At 38.2% G+C, this 20,539-nt stretch overlaps 1 protein-coding gene across 7 annotated transcripts in view; it reads right to left on the reverse strand.

Moving 5' to 3' along the window:
* Positions 1 to 20,539, reverse strand: part of COBL (cordon-bleu WH2 repeat protein) — a 154,544-nt gene that overhangs the window by 26,294 nt on the left and 107,711 nt on the right. The gene's annotated exons all lie outside the window — the stretch shown is intronic.

A 20,539-nucleotide genomic window follows, 5' to 3' on the forward strand; every position in this document is an offset into this window, starting at 1 on the left:
AGCATTTTATGCTCTGATTTAGTCTGGATCCTATGATCTACCTTTGTTTTGTATGTGCGAAAAATACAGTTTTGTTACTACCCTTAGGAATTCTACAACTCTGGATTCCATCCTGCAATTATGCCTTTAAAGGGGAATTCCCAATAAGGTCAATAATTTCAGAGTGACTGGACGGCATCATGCCTAAACACACTTCTTTTGATCAAAATGAATCAATAAAGACTAATCTGAATGTTTAATTAGGAATTATAAGTGTGCTCCATTCTCTTCTTCAACCTCAATAAGTAAAAGGAAGGTTAAACAATTGGTTATGGTCTGATCCTGCAGACAGTTGTGGTGGATGTTAATTATATGAGAAGTCCTATGTCTACAAGTATGATTAAGATTAAACATACACTTCACTGTTTATAAGGTCATAATCTACAAGTTTTTGAACTACATATGAAGATGCAGGTCAATGAAAATGATAAATAGAAATAATTCTGCATTATAAATAAAAATATTCTCTTTAGGTCAGGGAACTGAAAACAACTTTGTTAAAGTATTATAGAAATAATTTTGTAAGGGTGTAGCTTAGCAGTAACACCTTGAGTAAAACTAAAATAAAAATCAAACCAACATTCTCCTTGACTGAGGTTACAAGATGCCATTAAGTACTGAAATTGATTTCTGACAGCAGAAGCAATAAAATTCACAGGGTTACAAATCATGATTAAAGTCATAAGTGCTGTCAAGTATCAGTATTAATGATGGGAGATAATCCAAAGACTCTATCGTGACTTTGAAAGTAATGTTACTTGATTTCTTTGACCTTATTTTCTTTAACATTAGCTCTACATTCCGGATTTAATCCAAGAGATTGTTCCATGTAAAAATATCTGTTACAGAAAAAAAGTATGCATCACTGACAGACTACAGTATACTCCAAGACAGAATAACAGTTAGGAAAACACCAATATCAAGGAGAAGTAAGAATAATTTGCCATTAAATGCCAAGCAATAAGCACAAACGAAAATAGACAGCAAATGAACAGGTAAGAGTGTATGGCCTGCTTGGCTTTCAATCAAACAACAACAAGCTCTAGTAAAAGCTACAATAGGTTGAAAACAGAACAAAGTAAGGCATGGTATAGAAAAGAAGCCACAAGTGGAAGTTAAACAGTGGAAACATATGGTAAGTCTTGGAGTAATGCACAATGCAGTATATTTTGATGCAAAGACCTCTATGTAATATCAGCCATATCCATTGTCACCAGGATGGCATAAACAAGCTCCACCCTGTAGCTGGCACGATTTATAACAAAGAACCTTCTTCCAGCTCCTGACACCAAGGTGACAGACAGGCTTTTCCTCCCAAGCTATCTCTCTCATATATGGGTCCTCCTTTTGCCTGCCTGCAACTATTTCCTGCATCTTTCTGCTCAGGAATATAGAAAGTAACTATAACCTAGTCTCTCACTGGTTTTATCCAGCAACCTGCTCTGCTGCAGGATCTCCACCCTCCAGCTCCTTCTTCCCACATACTGTCAGAATAAAAACCGATTCTCTTATTATCAGGGTCCATGTGTGATTTGATCCCTATCTGATATGCCTGGATCTCAGCAGCTGAGTCATCCAGTCCACTGAAAGCACCTCCTTGTTCAACAACTTCAACCTGAAACACAGGAATACAGAAAGACATCTTTCTATTCAATGATTAAATTCCCTGTGCTCACACAAAACCAAAATGTCTCCCTCTCTTCACGCCTATCAGTTTGTCAAAGCAGTTCCCTCATCTTTTATTTTCACTGAGAGGATCCATTAATTCTTAATATAGTTAACACATGTCAGCAGAGCTGCTGGCTGAGGTAAAACGTTTTGATTGCCACTACTACTCGTCTGAACACGAAGGCACACACTTAAAACCTGACTGCTGAAGTTGCATGTCATGTTAACAACCTTGTTTCAGCTGTTTTTAAGTGGAGTGATCTTGGATGGATGAAGTGAGAACCCACTCTTTCTTCTACACGTTTCATCGAGTCTCCACCAGAGCAAACTGAAGATGGCCGGGCTGCACGAGCACAAAGCAGCTTGATGGCTAAACACACAACATGAAAAAAAGCCTTCTCCAGCTTACTGAGTGGTCTTGACTCTGGGAGTCAGAAAGTAGCTTTTACAACTTCCCAGTTTTACACAGCGAGCTGGGTAACGCGTAGTAGCAGACGCAATTCTGCAATTTTTGTGCATTTTTTCTCAGAGTGAGCGCACATGTGGAACACCACCACACACTGAGCACTGTGTGACCATGGTGATGGCAGCCAACGGGGGTATTTTGTTGGTCGAACGAAGACAAATCCCACCTTTTGTTTCACTCTTCTCTGTCACAACACTAAGATGAGTTCAATCTGGGCCCTGATCTTCAAGACCTTATGCAGACACAAAGCATCCAGGCTTAGACACAGAATATTGAGCAAGTACTCCAGGACTGGGCACACAAATAATGATTGCCATGGACAATGTGTTACTGAAACAGTGCTGTAACTCAGAAGACAACCTGCATTTCTGAAGGCATAACAACGCCAAGCTCTTTTTTCAGTACCACGTAACCCACTGCACCGGCTTGAGGTGGGGTGTGGTGTTTTGAAGGACACAGAACGTGGCCTGCAGTCTCCAAGTCCTGCTAAAACTTGTGTGACATCGCATCCGAACCTGAAGTTTGGGGGTCCCTTGGTGCCCTGCACTCCCCCAGCAGCAGGCTGCGGAAGCTCCAGTGCCCGGAGGAGCACCACAGCACCACAGCTCCTGCACAGCACCAGCAGGCTGCACAGTTAGGTCAGCCACAACCGACAAAGGCTTTCTTGGGGGGGTGCTGCAGGAATGTTGCCACTGATCATCAGGAAGGAAAGAGGAGAGTAGCTCATCAGTAAAGAATGCAAGCTTCTTGTTTAACACAAAAGAGATCTTGTCGCTTTAATCTCAGTAGGCTGTAAGTAATTAGGAAAACACCGAGCTCAGAGTTTAGGAGAGCCGTATCTGCACTCCTGCAGCTTGATATTGCATATATGTACACATTACTCATACAGAATGCCAGTGATGGGGAGACGGATAAACCTCACCTGGTTTAAATGCCAATCAACACTTTCAGATATGAAGGCTGAATTCAATACATGAAGACTATCATGGGTGAAATTCTCACTTTGATTACTATTATGATAATTACCACCATTGCCTTCACATGAGCCTGAAATCAGACTTCAGTGTTCAAAGGACGCCTGTCCTACCCAGATGTACAAAATCAGAACGGAGTCCACGTCATTAAAGCCCAAACTGTCCCTCCCTCTGAGTCCAATGGGCGCAGGGCTAATTTTTTACTTGCCAAAGCCTAACTGTTTGCTAAGTGCTGTGACCTCCTGCTTTTACAGCACTGCTGGTTGTTTATTGTCACATTCATTAATGATAGAAACAGTACATCCAAAGGCATTTTTTAAGATGTAGCAGCTGATATAACCCTAACACGGTGACTAACCGGAACTTTGTTCTTGTTTTACAGATGCAGAGTTTCTATAATTCTTCCGAGTTCTTGCTCTCTAGGAGGCTGGCAATTATTTTCCCATTTCTTTCATCACTTGTTCCACTGCCAAAAACTTCCTTTTCATGGATTAAAATTGCTTTCCTGTAGTTCAAATGGCCTATTACAATAAAATTGTAAAAAACATTACAAACTTCATGATGTTGAAGAATATTAATTCTTAAAATGATCCCCAAATTACAACATAATTATTTTACTGACAGTACTTAAAACTTCTAGTAAGAGAAAGAAACATTGCTCTAATTATGTGCACTGGCAGTAAAAAGTTGGACCATCACAAAAGACCAGTATTAAAAAAACAGTGTGCATTTTTTCATACTCGGAAGAAGCCTGGTGGAAAAATGGTAAAAGAAAGCGTATATTATGGCAACGACTATCAGAGATTATAAAAATGAGCAACACAGGAGTAGTGTAAAAGTTTTCACACAGGTACAATGTGTTCTGGTTACATTTTACTCGTTTTGCTCATCAACCAAAAACTTGTAGGTTTAGGTAGGAGTTAAAATACAAGACAGAATGGGCTGCCTTCCCTGTATTTATGACAGTTTAGATCAATCTAGTTCAATGTATTTCTTAGCATACTCGAGCCTACATGCCTACTTCCATTTTGTTTTTAATTGAAAGAAAAAAAAAAAAAGAGAAAACAAATGACAACTGTTACATATTAACAACAGCATGGGGGACGTGGGGGAACAGATCAAGCTCTGAAGCACTCCTCTCTCAATTTTGTAAATGCCTTGCAAAAACTGAATGCGTGTCCAAGAAAGGCTGTGGTGAGGATGCTTTGCAGCTCTAGCCCTCCTCCAAAATGAGGATGCAGGGCAGCTTAGTGTTGGATCTGTTCATTTAGCTCATAGAATCACAGGAAAATTTTAATTTGGAAAGAACCTCTGGAGGTCATCCTCCTCAAAGCAAAGCTGTCTTCCAGCTTAGATGAGGTTGCTCAGGATATTGAGAAGCTGAGTTTTTAAAATGCCCAAGCCCAGAGGCTCCACAGACTCATTACAAAGATCATAAATTGTTCCCTGGGTGATGTTTAATGCTTCTCCCCATAAAGAACTTTTTCTTATAACTTTTTTTTCTCACTGCAACTTGTAACTGTTGCCTCTTATCCTTTTGCAGTGATCTCTGAGTCTGGCTTGGTCTTCTTCCTCTTCCTACAGATTCACTCCTATGATAGCATTCAAATCCTCTTGACCCTTCCCTTTTGCAGGCTGAAAAAGCCCTGTTGCGCCCTAGCACCTCCACGTACATGTGATCCAGCCAGCCATCGTAAAGACCTACCAGACTCAGCTGCTTCTGCTCCAGTTTGTCAGTATCTTGTTTGAGAGAATTCAAAACTGAACCCACTTTTGGACAATGAACACATATGTGGCTTCATGGCAGCCAAGTAGACGGGAATAATCATTTCCCTTGATCTGCTGGCTATGCTCTTGTTAGTGCAATCCAGTATGTGGTTAGTGCTTCATCACCATGAGGGCACGTTGCTGACTCACACAGTCATGCATGTGACTCCCAGTTCTCACATAATGAGGTATTTTTGGTCTCCTTCCTTGCCTTATGCCCCACATGTTTTCTTTGCCAACAGGTTCTTTAAATGCAGTCCTTGCTGCAAAAGAAATCTGCAAACAGAAATAAATCTATTCCTTTGCACACTAATCTATAATAAAAATGAACCCTCACAAAGGATGTCTCACTATACACATCAACAAAAAGGTACATATGGAGTATTATTAGACACACACCATGAATTTACAACATTTCCATAGTCAATCCTAAGCTGACCACACTTACCTTAGCTACCCACATATAGTCTGCTTTCCCGTGGTTGAAAAATAAATGCAAGATGGACCAATTCAACCTGCCTTACCAATCTGAGCCAGTTAACCATTTCTCACTTCTCCTTGTCTGCTGTTTGTTGATTCCTGAACTAAAAGGTAATTTTGTAATTTCTGCAAAAGCTTTTTTGTCAATGGTGTTCCCTACATCAAATGCAATACAGGATAGGATCAAGCCAAGGCGTAGGAACTGAAGGGTATTCTGGTTCCTCCACTGTTTTTTCCATGTACAAGTGACCATGAGGGTTTGTGCACCAACATTTCATTTCTGTTTCAAATTTATGCTGATTTTTTGTGAAGTCTCTGTCTCAGAGCTACACTAGGTAAGTAAGTGTGTCTACTGTCTCTTTGAAGGCTCAGAGGAAATGGCTGCCCTCCCATTTCAGCCCTTTATTTTTACCACATCCCAATCAAGAAATAAAGAAAAAAATCAGAAATTATGTAAAACAGATTTTCAAACAGGGGAAAATTAACATACGGGATTTTATTATCACTATTTCTTTCCCACAATCTTTTCTTTCATGACTGCAAAATCCTCCCTGACCTCTGCAAAGCTCATTAGACCTAGAATGCTGCTGCCATTACTAAACTGATTTTTATCCTCTCTTTTTTGGCACCCTCTTCAGCCTCATTCTTTGCAAGTTCCTTGCTGTTATTAAAGCCTTGCTTGAAAACTCTGATGACTATGCACCACGGCCAGTAACTAGCCATCTTTCTTCTATGGAATCAGGCTTATAATGGCTCCCAATTGCCTGCAAAAGCAACACGAAGAGCAAAAAGAACAGGATCAAGTGTGCAAGTAGACAGGTCTTCTTTTGACTAAATGAAGAACATTGCCACTTAGCTTGGAGAAGGATAGATTTAAGAAAATGAGATAGTGGTGTGAATTTTCCATTTACACTTATACACAATGAAGTATGATGGGGAGGCTTTCTTAACAGTCCCTGTTGTTCAGTATCTGAGTTAAAAGCAAGCTAGAATTACATACAGGGTGCCTTCATGACTCTGCTTGCTCCTTTGCTTAGGTGTGGGGAGAGAAGCAGCGTGCCTACTCTGTGCAGTTCAAAAGATTATAAACAAGCAGACAACATAGGTTAGAGGAATAAAAATGGGAATATATTTAAGAATATATATTAGATGGCTTCAGACTTGCACTTTATAAATCATCATGTGTAATACTAGTAACATTATTATCAATAATGGGGCTCTTTGGTGGCCTTTGTGGGAAGGGAGAATCTAGATCTAACAACAGAAACTGCCTGATAGAGTAAGCCTGGTGGAGAAATAAACCACTCTGCACATTTTGCTAAGTGATGCAATCTGCATCCTTTACAGAGGTGGTCGGCTTCAATTCAAGTACACTGCAGAATCTAAACAAATGGACTGTGAAGGTGATTTTCATGAGCCACCTTTGAGAACAGACTCTGTAAAATTGCCTGAAAAGTGTATGTGGTATAATGATTAAAACCAGAAATGATTAGTGCACCTATGCAATAAAACAGTGTTTTATTAGGTGATTTTTAAGACCACAGAAAAAAGGCTATTTGCTCAACATTTCTTTTCAAACTTCTCCATCTTTTCCCCTGTGCATTCTGTCCTACTCAATTCATTCTCTTCCTTGCTGTTTGTCTTTATTGTTAACAATTTCATAAAATGTCTACTACAGTCTCATATTTCTAGCATAATCCGGAGAAAAGAAACATAAAACACTTTTGCATTGTAATTATATTTTCCTTCCCCAGAGACTAGCTGCCAGAAAGCCCAGCAAAGACAAAAAAAAAAAAAAAAAAAAAAAAAAAAAAAAAAAGCCCTAAACGCACATACACACTCACTTGCAGGATTTAAGAACTCATTCTGTATTATAGAGATACCATTCCACTCACAATTACGTATTTACTTCTGATTAAAAGTAATTTATAAGTTGAGAATTGTGGAGGAGAATCAGGTCAATCTGTGATTATCTATTACCAAAGCCATCAGGAATCACACACACATATGTAAAAAAATTTGAACAGATGCTTTCTGTTTGTGTGGACAAAGTACACTTGCCTTGACAAAGTACTTCTGTTGGCAACTTCTGCACAAATGAGAAGAAAATACTTGAATTATCTTCCTAACAATACAGATTTATTAACCAGTAATGGCAACAAACACTGGTTTTGCTTAATGCCAACAGCTAAGAGTGAACTCCATACTGGAGTGCTGGTTAACAAGATGGGATTTCATCACTTTTGGTGATGTTTTTTTCTTACATGTCCTCACAGCACCTCAGTCTGTTCAGAACTGTGATGTTTCCCTTCAGTTCCTCCATCAATGCATCCGTCACGTTCCCTTACATCACCTTCTATCTTTGTACAGAATAGTATCTCTAGCATCATCTCAAGTCAGACAGAACCCTGAGAAAATTAAATGTTTCATGCACAAACCACCTGTCTAACTTAGAATTAGGACGGCACAAAATAACTCCATTTAATTGGCTAAAATATGCTTCAGCCAAACCACCAATAACATAAATAACTTCACAGAAGTTTTTCAGCAGCTAGCTCTGAATTTAGATATGAAAACATTTTCATACATGTCTGTGCCATAAAGACACAAAGCTCTACTCTGACCTCTTTTGATGTATGCTTCCTGACTCTCTTCCTCTTGGACCACCTGATCAGTGGATAGCTGCTTTCCTCTCCAAAGTTCAAACTCCAACAGGCTACTCAATATACTTGGGCTGGTGGCTTAGTTTGGCAATTATAATTGTATGACTATTTTAACCTAGAAAAGCATGCTCCTTTTCTAAGTTTAGTTATTGCACATTTTATTCTGCATATCCACAGTTGATGAGGAAGAATTACTCCTGCAGTTAACAAAACTAATGACCAGAGTGTGGTAAGTGTCTTGTCTCCCTGAAGATCTTGTACAAGACCATCCACAGGGGCAATCGTGCTGTTGTCAAAGGATGTTTTATAGTCACCCTGACGAGACTCCCCTGCTGGGCAATGCACAAACCAAGGGCAGCAAGACCAGGGTGGCATAAACCAAGCACACTCACCATGAAACACCCTGCCAGCTACCCTGGGGCTGTGCTGTCAGCAAAGAGCCACAGACATGCTGCAGAAACCCATACGGGCCATTGCTTACATGGAAGGATGACAAGGGGCAGACCTCTTTTCCAGTAACACAGACATACCCAAGATTTCACGGCGTAGGACAGGAATCAAGTGCTGGGTAGCATGAACTCCAACTCAGGCTCTAGCCACGAGGTTATCTTGGTTGGCTGTGCACACTGAAGGTCTCAATGTGAGCCTAATAAGGAGGGAATATAGGACAGGTGGAGAGAACATGGTGCTCACTGAAGAGCCCTTACCTTTGACAGCACAGGACTGGATCAAGTCATTTCAGACTTAAGCAGTGAAAGCAATACTTAAGTCAGAGCTGAATTTGGCCTGTTCTTTCAACTCTGTCTTCTGAAGTCAATTATCTCATCAATCATGCTTTGCCCTGGGGCTTTCTTTCACTATTAACTTGAAATACCAGGAGGAAGAAATGTAAACATGCAAGAGTGGTAACTAGGTGTTGTGCTTTGTACTCACATGTGGATAATAAAAAGGTAATGGCAGTGCCACCCCTGGCACTACTGTGAAGAGTACCCTATGTAAGAAAAGCTCTTCAGAAATAGGTCATCATCTGAGCACCCACTTGGAATAAACTTTCCCCTTTCATATTTTGCTCTGTTATGAACAGACCCTGCTTCCATTTTATCAGGTGGGTTTTGTCACTGACTTCAGTGGGAGCCGGATCGGGCCACTCACTGATTAAAATGCAAAGCTGCAGATATCTCCTGCATGGGAGGAATTCCCACAGGGAAAATTTGTCTGCATTTTTATTCATGTGAAGCATTTTAAGGCTTTCATTTACACAGTTCGTTCAATAATAATGTGTATGCTGTATAATGGGGTACCCGATTAAGCATGCTTAAGTGCTTTCCTGGAGCAGGGCCATTTCTAGAATTTGAAGGTTTACTATGACCATATCCTCAAAACAGACATGCTAATGTGGGGAATTCTTCACCTGAGTTAATGGGCCTAATTCTGACCAGGATCAGCATTAAGGGTCATCTTTTAATATGAAATTTGGAAATCTCTTTGAGTTTTTTTTCTTTTCAACCTCAGTTCCTACAGAAATTAGGTTGAGAAAATTCACGCTGCTGTAGGTTTATGATGAAACCCTCTAGTAACTTCTGAACTGTTGGCCAGTTTCTCCTGAATTAGTCAAGAAGGGTAACAGTGCTAAAGTTCAGTTCCAAAAGTTTCATCGAGAGGTAGAAGGACAGAGCGAGGAGAATCATACATCTTTTTATCTACCAGAGAAAGGGCATCTATCTACTATCCATCTATCCATATACTGAGGGAAAGATCCAACAAACCATAGCTAAGCTTCAACCCAGAGTGTGGTGTTTTTTATATACTAGAAAACTGTGTCATTAAAGAAGAAGTACAAAAGAAATACTTAAGGAATTACTCGATGGGGTATGAGGGCAGAGAAGAAGACAAAGCCAAAAAGGACAAGTCCCCTAATCCTAACATCCAATTTGGTCTTGGAAAAAAAGGCAGGAAGGTAACGCTTCTGAGTTTTTCTCCTCCACCTATTTCTTTCCCTTTCTCATCCCTAAATAAAACAAAAAGAATCAGAAAAAAAGAAAGCACCTCCTCTTGTAAATAACCAATTATTATTTTTCTCCTAAAAACACCACACAAAGACTGTGTTTGGAAAAATTTTAAGCAGGCACGACTGGTTACTGTACCAGTTTGTACAGTACATTTTGTACTGTAATACTAAAACAATATCTTCACTCTCCTGATTGCTCACAATTGTCCTCTCACCTTAGAGTGGCCCCTATCACCACAGAAGCAAAGAATTGAGATGGTGGTTCATTATTACTCTTCACATCATGGCAAGTAAGTTTAAAGACTTCTGTCTCCAGTGCTTTCAGTCTGCTAATTTTCTCACAGGCACTCATTTAACCACATGGAAAAACCGCAAGGAGTTGCCTTGTGCAAGGATTTTTTGTGTAGAAAAATTCAATCAATGCATTGCCAAAGGCTTGTATTATGAACAGTGACATGTATTTTGTGTACCCTGCAAGTGCAGAAAAGCCTTTTTAGTACAATCTGTGTCCTTTGTAGGAGTAGACTGAAGACAAATGATTTTATTTGAGGAACATCTGAATCACATCGATTAGCTTGGTGAATACAGAACAGCAAAGCTGCCAGGTACAAAGGAAGCTGGGCATGTCCACAAGGGAGTGGAGCAAACAAGCAAATTACAATATATGCACACTTTTTTTTTTCTTTTTTTTTTTTTTTTTTTCTTTTGACCAAATGTTTTCATTTGGAAAACTTGGACACTTAAACCTTTAAGTTTCTTTAATGGACTGGTCAGTTAATCAGCACCATGTTCACACAGGAAAGCAGAAGGGGATTATAAAAGTGAAAAAGTGTATTTTTAAATCATAAGTAATCAATAAAATGTCCATTTGTATTGTGTTTAATTGTAATAAAATTACTTTTGGGAAAAAAAGAAATCATTCCTCTAGTTGGGGAGAAAGCAGGGTAAGTTTTACCTGGTAAAAGAGAATCATGTCATTCCTGACCATTGATTTCACATATCTGAGGGACTGCAAGTACACAAAAAGTTTTTCAGAATAAAACTAAAATACGAATGTATTCTTGCAATCGTCCCAAAATATTTAGTTCTACACCCAGTAATACCAGAAATTGATTCAGGCTGGCTCTTCTACAGCCCTCAGCAGGCCACTGTTAGGCTTTCTCTGTAGAAGCCAAGTATAGAAGTCTACATAGCTTCCAAAATGCTCCTTTCTTTTATGAGCATAAGTCAGGTACAGAAAATTCTTATCTTGAACTCAGAAGTTTTGCTAGTAATTTATTTATTTATTTATTTTATTTCCCTGCATTTCTTATGTAATTCTTTGTAATTCTCATGGAATAAGAATTCTTGAATTCTTATATCAAGTCTGTACTGTTTCACATATAGAAACACCTTACAAATAGAGATGGCTGCAGTTTCACTTAGTTGAGAAAAAATGTTGGAAATGGTTCTTAATTGATTTTCATGTTTTTACAAAGTGAAAAAAATATTTTTCCCTTCTTTAACCTCATCAAGTAAGAAAACAGAGGAAAGAATCAGAGAGAGAACAAAAAAAACCTGTTAACCTGCATGTTTTTAAAATCAGGTATCAATAATAATTTTTATTATATGTTTGAAGTAAAAATAGATTGGTCGTTTGCTCTAACAAGTAAGTAGATCTTCCCCTACCACTGTTTATGAGAGGCAACCATATATTTTTAGCAACTTCACTTTCATCTTTTAATCACATAAAAATATTTGCCAGCCATAATGGTCTTTTCTCATTCTTTCCTCTGTCTTCTTTTGGTTTAGGTCTTTGTCCTCCATTACACCCCACCTTTGCTTATGGTACAGTACGTTGGAAAGTAATTCTTTTATCCATGCCAGGAACCAATTATGGAATCCACAAAAGGAGCTGACAAAAGAGGCTCTGTCTCTGCTCTCAGCCTTTTGCTCCCTCAGGCCCTAAAACCCAGAAGTGAATGTGCATGGCCAGAATTCTCAATTTCTTAAAGAAAGCAGGCAGTCATTTTAGTGAGTGTTTACTGTCTTAGAAGTGGTAATAGGAAAAGCTGAGTATGAGCATCTGTAAGGATGGACAAGCAGTTTGGTTTGGTACTATCACCTACCTGGAAGAGAGAACACAAAATGTTCAACGCTTTGCTTTCTGTAGCTCTCTGTGTAATGACTGCACTTGAATCAGTAGGATCTTGCACTAGAAATTTCCATGCCATTTCCAACACCAACATCCCTGTTTGATTTGGCCCATTATGTGTAAATCAAGCCTAACTTCAAATTCATACCCAGGACTGAATTTCCGAGACACACACAGTCACACCACGTGCATCTGTCTGGCTGGACACAGATGTTTAGTTCAGCTCATTAGTGATAAAGTGCAAGTCTGCTGGTATGGGTGTGACGGTTTCTACAAATCCCACAGAGTACATTTAAGATGCTACCCAGTTATTAAAGGTAAGACTCGCAGAGTTAAACTTCCCTTATTCTGACTAAGGAAGAAGAAAACAGGGAATTTGGTTTCACTTAGAATAAACATTCACAGTTTATCCACAGACCACTTGGATTGCAGAACTGGGCTGCAAGGGAATTAGAAGAAGAGAAATGTCTTTATATTTAGTCAGGGTGGGAAATGGGAAGCTAAGTTTTATTCCACACTTTATGAAGTAGGTAAATAAACAGTCAAAGAGCTAAATATCAGGAAATGAGATTAGAAAGACTGTTTGATTCACCGGAATCCAACCCCTTACTTAAAGTAAGCAGAAAATACTTTGTTATATTCAAAAGAATTAGACTAGGGCTTTCTTCTGTCTTGATGTCTGCAAAGTCACAGGTATTATTTCCAATAATGTGGCGGGCAGCTGAGTGAACATGTAAAGGAATACAGAGTGCAATCTTTCCAGCTGGTGTTACCTTTACACAGGAATGCATCTCCTTCAGAGCTTTCTCCAGGCATGAGAAAAATTAAGAGATTTGGTAACCCAAATTTAGGATTTGCTTATTAGAACTTAACAGGAAAATAACAATCTCTCATGTTCAAGAAACATTCAAGGGATATAAAGGATGCTGCAGTTACTGCCTAGTCAGTATATTATACAGTTCTAGAGTAGATCCCGCTTGCTATTGGGCTGTACCCTTTCAACAGCCACTCACCACCTGCAGTCAGACCATCACAGAAGAACATGCAATAGACTCATAATAAAGCAGATCATTATGCAGAAAAATAGAAGATCGCCTTCCCCCTTCTCCACCTCAGCAAAAACACAGCGGAGTTCATTAGGCATAAGTTCTTCTGGATAAGCAAGGGATAAACTGTGTCAACTTACATATTTCAGCAGTGGATTTCTGTGTCCAAGCAGGTGCTATACAGAAGGCTATCTACCTACTATACATGAGATAATCTGAAAAAGAAGTGTAAACAGTGGCAGCAAGCTTGTTTCACTGTCCTTGAGGGGGGAGTTCATAGTTTTGCAATGACATTAGAAAACAACATGGCTGTAATTTTGGAGGGATGGAATAAGTTACATTCTGTCTTCTAAAATAACATGTATTTTAGTATGGAAAGTTAAATGGTGCCTACTGCATGAACTAAATATATATCGAGAGTCATGGTGGTGACGGGAAGCCAAGTTAGGGAGACAGGGCTGCTGTCTTATACAGACGCACACACAGCACGACTCTCACTCTGAGGCACTTTATACTGGGATGGTACCATAAGGAGGGCTTAACGAGGTTGTAAATGTAAAGAATAAAAATAATATGAGAATCATGCCCACAGAGCTGACTTTACATATGCAGAATACAGGGACAGATGATGGGCATATGATAGGTTGCATGACCATGTCTAATAGATAAATGCATCCTAGGCCTTTGCAATTTAGATCACCCAGTCAAAATGGTGTGGTATCTATTAATCACCATCCCCTGACATTTATTTGAGCACTCTGGACCCCATGGCCAGCTTCAAATAATTACAGTTAAAAACAAATAAAAAGAAAAATATTTCCTCCTGTCATCCATATATTTAGATTATTTTCTCATATATTTAGAATATTCTAAATATTCTCTCCACACTTTACCTGTCCAGAATCAGTTTCAATTCTGGATCAGTAGCACATTTTCTAAAGATAAAAATGGAATGAATTCAAAGCTTAGTATTCTGCAGCCCTGTCACTGGAAAAGAAAAAAAATCCAGCTGCTCAGTGAGAAAGACTGCATTCATTTAAATCCTCAAAGATCAATCAAAAAAAAAAAAAAGGGGGGGGGGGGGAAGACAGCATTACAAAAAGAAAAAACATTTAAGGGTGTTTGGAGAGTCTTCAAATCTTCAGTCTTAGTCTCTGAGTGACTGAATTGCTGATAACAAAGTCACTTGTCAGTGAGAGAGGATGGATACTAAAATAATCTGCACACACTTTTAAAATGCTACAAGTCATGCTGATAAACATTTCTAGCAGAACACATCCTTCTATATCAACACTAAGCATGACGTATTCCTATGCACTTGTTATTAAGCACATACAGCAGTTATGTGCACTAATTTCCACACCTTGGGCATAGCTAGACTAGATACACAGGCAATATCTGTACAATATAATAGGCAACATAACATGCCAACACCCTTTGCAAGAACACCTAAAGTAAAAATTTGAGCTTATGTCTGGAAGATGCCATCACATGAGCATCACATGCAAATATGATTTATCTTTGTTTTCCTACTTGTGATGAAACTGATTAAAATCATAGAAAATAACTTTATTTTTCTTCTTAGTTGATGAACAGAACAACCCAGCAAGCTAGGTTTCATTGTATGACTTTCTTAAAGACTTAAAGCCTTTGCATAAATGTGACACCTATAGCTTAAAATTCACCTTTAGCATTATCCTTACTCGCTACCTATTGCAGATATGAGACAACGTCAGCTCCCTCTGGTGGTCAACATTAAAAAAAAAGTTTTAGAGGGGCAGTCTGTAAAATCTGTGCATCATGAAGCTTAATCTGTTTAAGGACATTTATCATGCATCAGAACGGGACTAATCATAAATTATATATCTTTCCTTATTTCCTAAAGGCATTCGGTGTCAATGCCACTGGAGTCATAATACTGGAAATTGTCTCCATTTATACTATCTCTGCATTTACTTACCCTCCTGAGGCATTTCCCAATGGCTAGTTGTTTTGTTTGTTTGTTTGTTTTTTTATTTTTTTGTCTTTTTCACCTAAGGTATCCTACTCTGAAGGAGAGTATTTCAGCAGTGTTGTTTGGTAGTGCAGAAAAATGCTGAATAACTTAAATGCATTTTCTTTCTAACTCCGGTAAGACCATTTTGGTGGAAAAGTATAGCATAGCAGTTTAGCACTAGGTTAAAGGTTGGACTAGATGATCTTAGAGGTCTTTTCCAACCTGGAAAATGCTATAATTCTAATAATTATCAATCAGTCGTTCTCAGTAAATTTCTATTGTCTCTACGAATAAAATGAAAGGAGTAAAACATGCAACAGCCACCATGCATTTATATCACTGCTAACTTCATGTTCCATCAAACTGACCTAAACCAGTATTTCTTCCTGCCACTGAAAATGACAGAAACACCCTCATTCTCTTCCAGGAGCAGAACTGAGGTGACTTCAGGAACCCTGCTTCAAAGCCCAGAGCAAGTGGGGATTCCCCTAGCGCACCTCGGTGCTGAGATGGTGCTGCGAACCAACATCCATCAAGTTCACATTCCCATGGTCACGCTTTGCTTGAATACTCTACCCTCTTGTACACACGTAATTAATGAATTTACAGTTGTGAAATGGCATATCTATGCAATTCCATTGAATAGATTTGGATTTAATGAGTGTCATTGGAAGTTCTTTCCCACACTGTATATACTAATGGGAGGTTTTAAACATGTTAATGATAGAGCATAAGCATAATTTCTTATAACTAAAATGATTTCTTGTAAAGATACAGTACTGTTTAATTTTTAAGTGTTGTTCAATACTACATATATATGTACCTGGCAGTTAGAAAATTTAAGAAACAAAGGATATGAGCTAGCAAAAGCATGGATTTTCTTTTTAAAAAAATCAGGAAGACAGCTAGCTAACTAAAATGGGTCATTAAAATATTTTACATAGAAATTTGACAGACAATATCGATTTCCACAAACTTTTTTTTTTAAGGGCAAATGTTGCATTTTAATACAAAAAGCAAGTATATTAAGGATGAGTCATGATTTTTTTTTGTTTTCACCTAGAGCTTTTTCAAGTTTCAGCAGACCACACGGAAACAGCTTCTCACAGCAAACTGTCAGATATATGGAGAGGGTCAGAATTATATTCTTTCATGGCAAGGAATTTTTTTTCATCAAAAATGTAATTTACTTGAAATCTTAAGCTTCCACTAAGCACAAAACTGCTTTTACACTGTACTTCTACACTGTGCTCAATATAAACCCCTTTGTTTCACCACTTCATGACTCCATTTTTATGCTAGTCTTAACTCCATGGGGCATGTAACTCTGTGGAGTTACAAATAGGATGTAAATAGAGTAATGAGAAGGGGTAAATTAGCTTCTTAATCTTCACATTGTGAATATCTACTAGTTGTTTCTTTATTTTTTATTTTTTTATGAGAGAAGACTTACAATTAAACCATTGTCCTGTCTTAAGAAGCTATTACAAAGTACCTGGCAGCATCGAGAGTTCAATTCCACTCCACTTTTATTAGAATACCTTAGGGTATTAAGTATACTTTCTGAGGCATCACTTAGAACTTATTAACTACATGTCATATTTGTATTAAAAACCATCAGAACTCTTTTTAGTCATGTTTCATATTATCTGTAGGAATGCTTTGTTTTCTTATTCTCCATTTTGCCTACCTGGAAAGGATTCAAGATGAACATGATTGTTTGCTTGAGGGTAAAACAATAATTTTTCATCATTTAAATTATAGTTATGTATTGCAACTCACTAATTTAAGTAACATAAATGTCTTAAATCACGGTACATGTGAGGTCAGAATAGTTCTGGGTGTGTGCACCATTGCAGCTCATAAAACCTATGTTTATAATTCAGAATGATTAAAAATACATGCCTTATGGGCTGTTCACACGAAGAACTTTCTTCAGTGAAAAGAAGTTTTCCTTAAGTACAGTCCTATAGCTGATATAATTATAACTTACGGAGTATTCCTATTACAACTGTAAAAAGGGGACTTGTGGAACGAGATTTATCATGAGCAAACGGTGTTTGCATCTTTTGTTACAGAAATAGAACACACACCTTGATTTCCATAGGATGTCTCCAACATCAAGATAAAATTAATCATACTAAGCATCAGGATGAAAGCAGAAGTAAAGCCTATGAATCAGTGCATTTGGTACTGATTCTTAGTATCCCTTTTAGGCCCCTTTTAATCTGACTGATCTTTTTTTTTTTTTTTCTTGGCACCTTGACTGATAGCCAAGATATAGAAAGAATCCTGTACTTCAACTTGCCTAGGCCATGCCCAGTTCTACTTTTGTTCCAAAGGAACAAAACATACGCTATGGAGGAAAAATAGGATAAATTTGAGAATGTAAAATGTTATACCTAGGCTAGTAGGGGAAAGAAAAATGTTTTTAGAAAGTTTTCATGAAATCTTTAGATGGTATTGAAAGTAAGCCACTTTTCCCTCCCCCATGCACACACTATTTGAAACAACAAATCAAATCAAACCATGGCTCAAAATAAAGACAATCTTTTGAAAAAGAACAGACAAATGTATGGATAATCTTTCTGAGGCTGATATATAGATTTATATAACACAGCATTCAGTTCTGGAGCGTACATCTCACAAATGAGTAGGAACAACAGCCAAAAATAATCAATAGTAATTAAAAGAGAATGTGCAAGTTCAAAAAGAAAGGAAGCTGAAATCTCAGTCAGAAAGAAAGAAGGTTCTTTTCCAGCAGGGAAAGAAGAAAGGCAACAGAAGAATCAGGGTAGCAGAAGCAACAGGAGGTTCAGAGGTATGAAGGTCATAGGAAGAGGCAGGGTCTGTCAGACGCGCTTGGTGTATGAAGGGAATGATGCACAACAATAAACTGTTGGGGGAAAAAGAGTAAAATGATAAATTATAAATATTGTGTACATAAGACAACAGAATAGCTAGCATGCTCAGCAACCTTCAAGAATCAGATGCCCAAAGGAGGTGTAGTTAGGTGCACACATACTGAAATTCAAAATCCCACAGATGTTCTGAGACTAACTCCCCAGGGTTTATGTATAAGCTAACTTGATCCCAACAGCACAACACTGATAGGCAGCATGTCTATGAGCTCTGCTTAACTTGGACTGAATTTTAATTTTCTAGAAGGTACAAGATGGAAGATGTTGGAGATTCAACTTTGTTCTTTATCCTCAGATCAGGCTGGAAAAGAGTGATGGTGGTATAAGCCTCCTAAGTCACCCTTACAGATTTTCTTGCCTTAAAGACCATCTTTAAAAAAGAAAAGGCTGGAAAAAACTGAAAGACTCCTTTTGCAGTACTGCATTATAATAGGCCAGCAAAGTTACCTACTGAGCAGTCCACAGTTCTCAATTAATTTAGAAGCACATGTAAGAAAATGTTGTTTTCTCTCTAGGGGTTTCTCTACCTGTCCTTCCTTAAAGTTAACAAAGTCCAATCCTTAGGAACTATCCCTAATCACTGTGAAATAAATCTAAGGTGACTAAAGAAATATGGCTAAATTGCTTGTGAAACTGTCACAGCTTTTGTCAAGTGGCTTATATTACCCAAGGATATCAGCTTATATTACCCAAGGATATCACAGAAAACATTAAAAATTAAACATGGGGACAAGGCTCCTTTCTACTCTATTTCTTAAAATGAACTTATTACTACCCGTCAACTAGTAGAATACCTGTTGTCCATATAAAATAATTGGGAAATACTTCTTCTACTAATCATTCATCCCTCTAAAACTTTCTGACTAAGTGATGATTGATTATTTTGAACTAAATTAAAAAATACAAATTCAAATAATGATCTCACTTTTAAAGACAGAAGTTCATTAGGACCTTATTCATTTTAAGAGTGAAGAATTTAAGTTCAGGATCCCACTCTACAAGAAAGTGAACTTTTATTTTTTAACCTTCTTTTTAATTTTTTACTGGATTTCTAGATGATAGTTCGTAACAAGACAAATAAAAATGGCTAATCAAAGAGGTTCACAGGAGTACTGAATTTAAGCTAATGACCCCCATGGCAGGGGTGTTGGGTTACATGATCTTTAAAGGTCATTTCCAACCCAAACTGTTCTGCCTGATTCTCTGATCTACTTGAAAACACTCCAAGGCAATATGTTTTAGCTGTAGCTCCAGGTACAGCAATCTTTCAATATATGGATTCTTTACCTGATATGAGTAGTACAGAGCTTGCTATTGAGTTGTTTATTGAGAACTCCAGAGCTAAATGCCAATAACCAAAGCCATGCCAGAGAGGTGTTAATCTCCATTTCTGTATCACCAAAGCACACTCAATCTTACAATCACAGGCCATGAACAATCTGATTAGTAAAATAAGCAAAGAGAAAGGATCTCATAAACATATCATTTTCGACATGCACACGATATGCAACTAAGGGTCTACCAGACCAAAAATTGACAGGAAAGCCCATGTGATGAGAATAAAAAGATTAAAGAGCAAAAACCAGAAGGAACAATTGCACTCTTGTTTGTGGGAGACTCTTACCATTAGAGCCAGAAAAGCCCAAATATCTTACTAAAAGCCCTATTCATGAATGACTTACACTCTACCTAAGTTTGGAAAACTCTGTGAAGAGTGATTACCACCATCCCCTATGAAATGAAAATTCCTCACTATGGGTTTCTCAGAGCACAATGGGATGACTGTGCGTTTGCTGGGAAGGAACAAGGAGTGGGGCACAGCGCCTCAAAAAACCATGGCAGATCATAAGGAGCAAGAATTTAAACTCCACACGATCACAGAATTATAATTTCTGAATGGGAATCACATCTTGTCAAACTGCTGCTGACAGTCACCCACTCAGCAAAAGGAGACCACAATCATCATCAAAGAAAGCTGTTTTGAGAGTGATTTCAGAACAAATATGCCTTTCATCAATATCTGGCATCAGTAGCTTATCCGCCTTCCCACCTTGTTCTATGAGAAAACACTTACTGAGGTTAGAGTCAGGAAGATTGAGAACTTTGTTGTCCTTTGAATCTACCGCCAAAGTCCTATTTGCACTGCTTGAGGCATTCTCAGGCAATAAAAACCGTCATTGCAAAACTCCGTTCCTATACCACTCAGTCGCTACGGTATCTAAGCACCTTTCAGAATGGCATTAGGCAATATAATTAGCATATGTCGTGTGTGCTGCCTTCTCTCATGGGTACATCCACACACGTTTCTCTCCTGTAAATCTATACATGACTATATCTAGGTAGCGCACAGTGTAATTATAAAGCTAAACTTGTCCCT

The sequence above is a fragment of the Oxyura jamaicensis genome, chromosome 2 (assembly GCF_011077185.1).
Source record: "Oxyura jamaicensis isolate SHBP4307 breed ruddy duck chromosome 2, BPBGC_Ojam_1.0, whole genome shotgun sequence".
NCBI classification, from domain to species: domain Eukaryota; kingdom Metazoa; phylum Chordata; class Aves; order Anseriformes; family Anatidae; genus Oxyura; species Oxyura jamaicensis.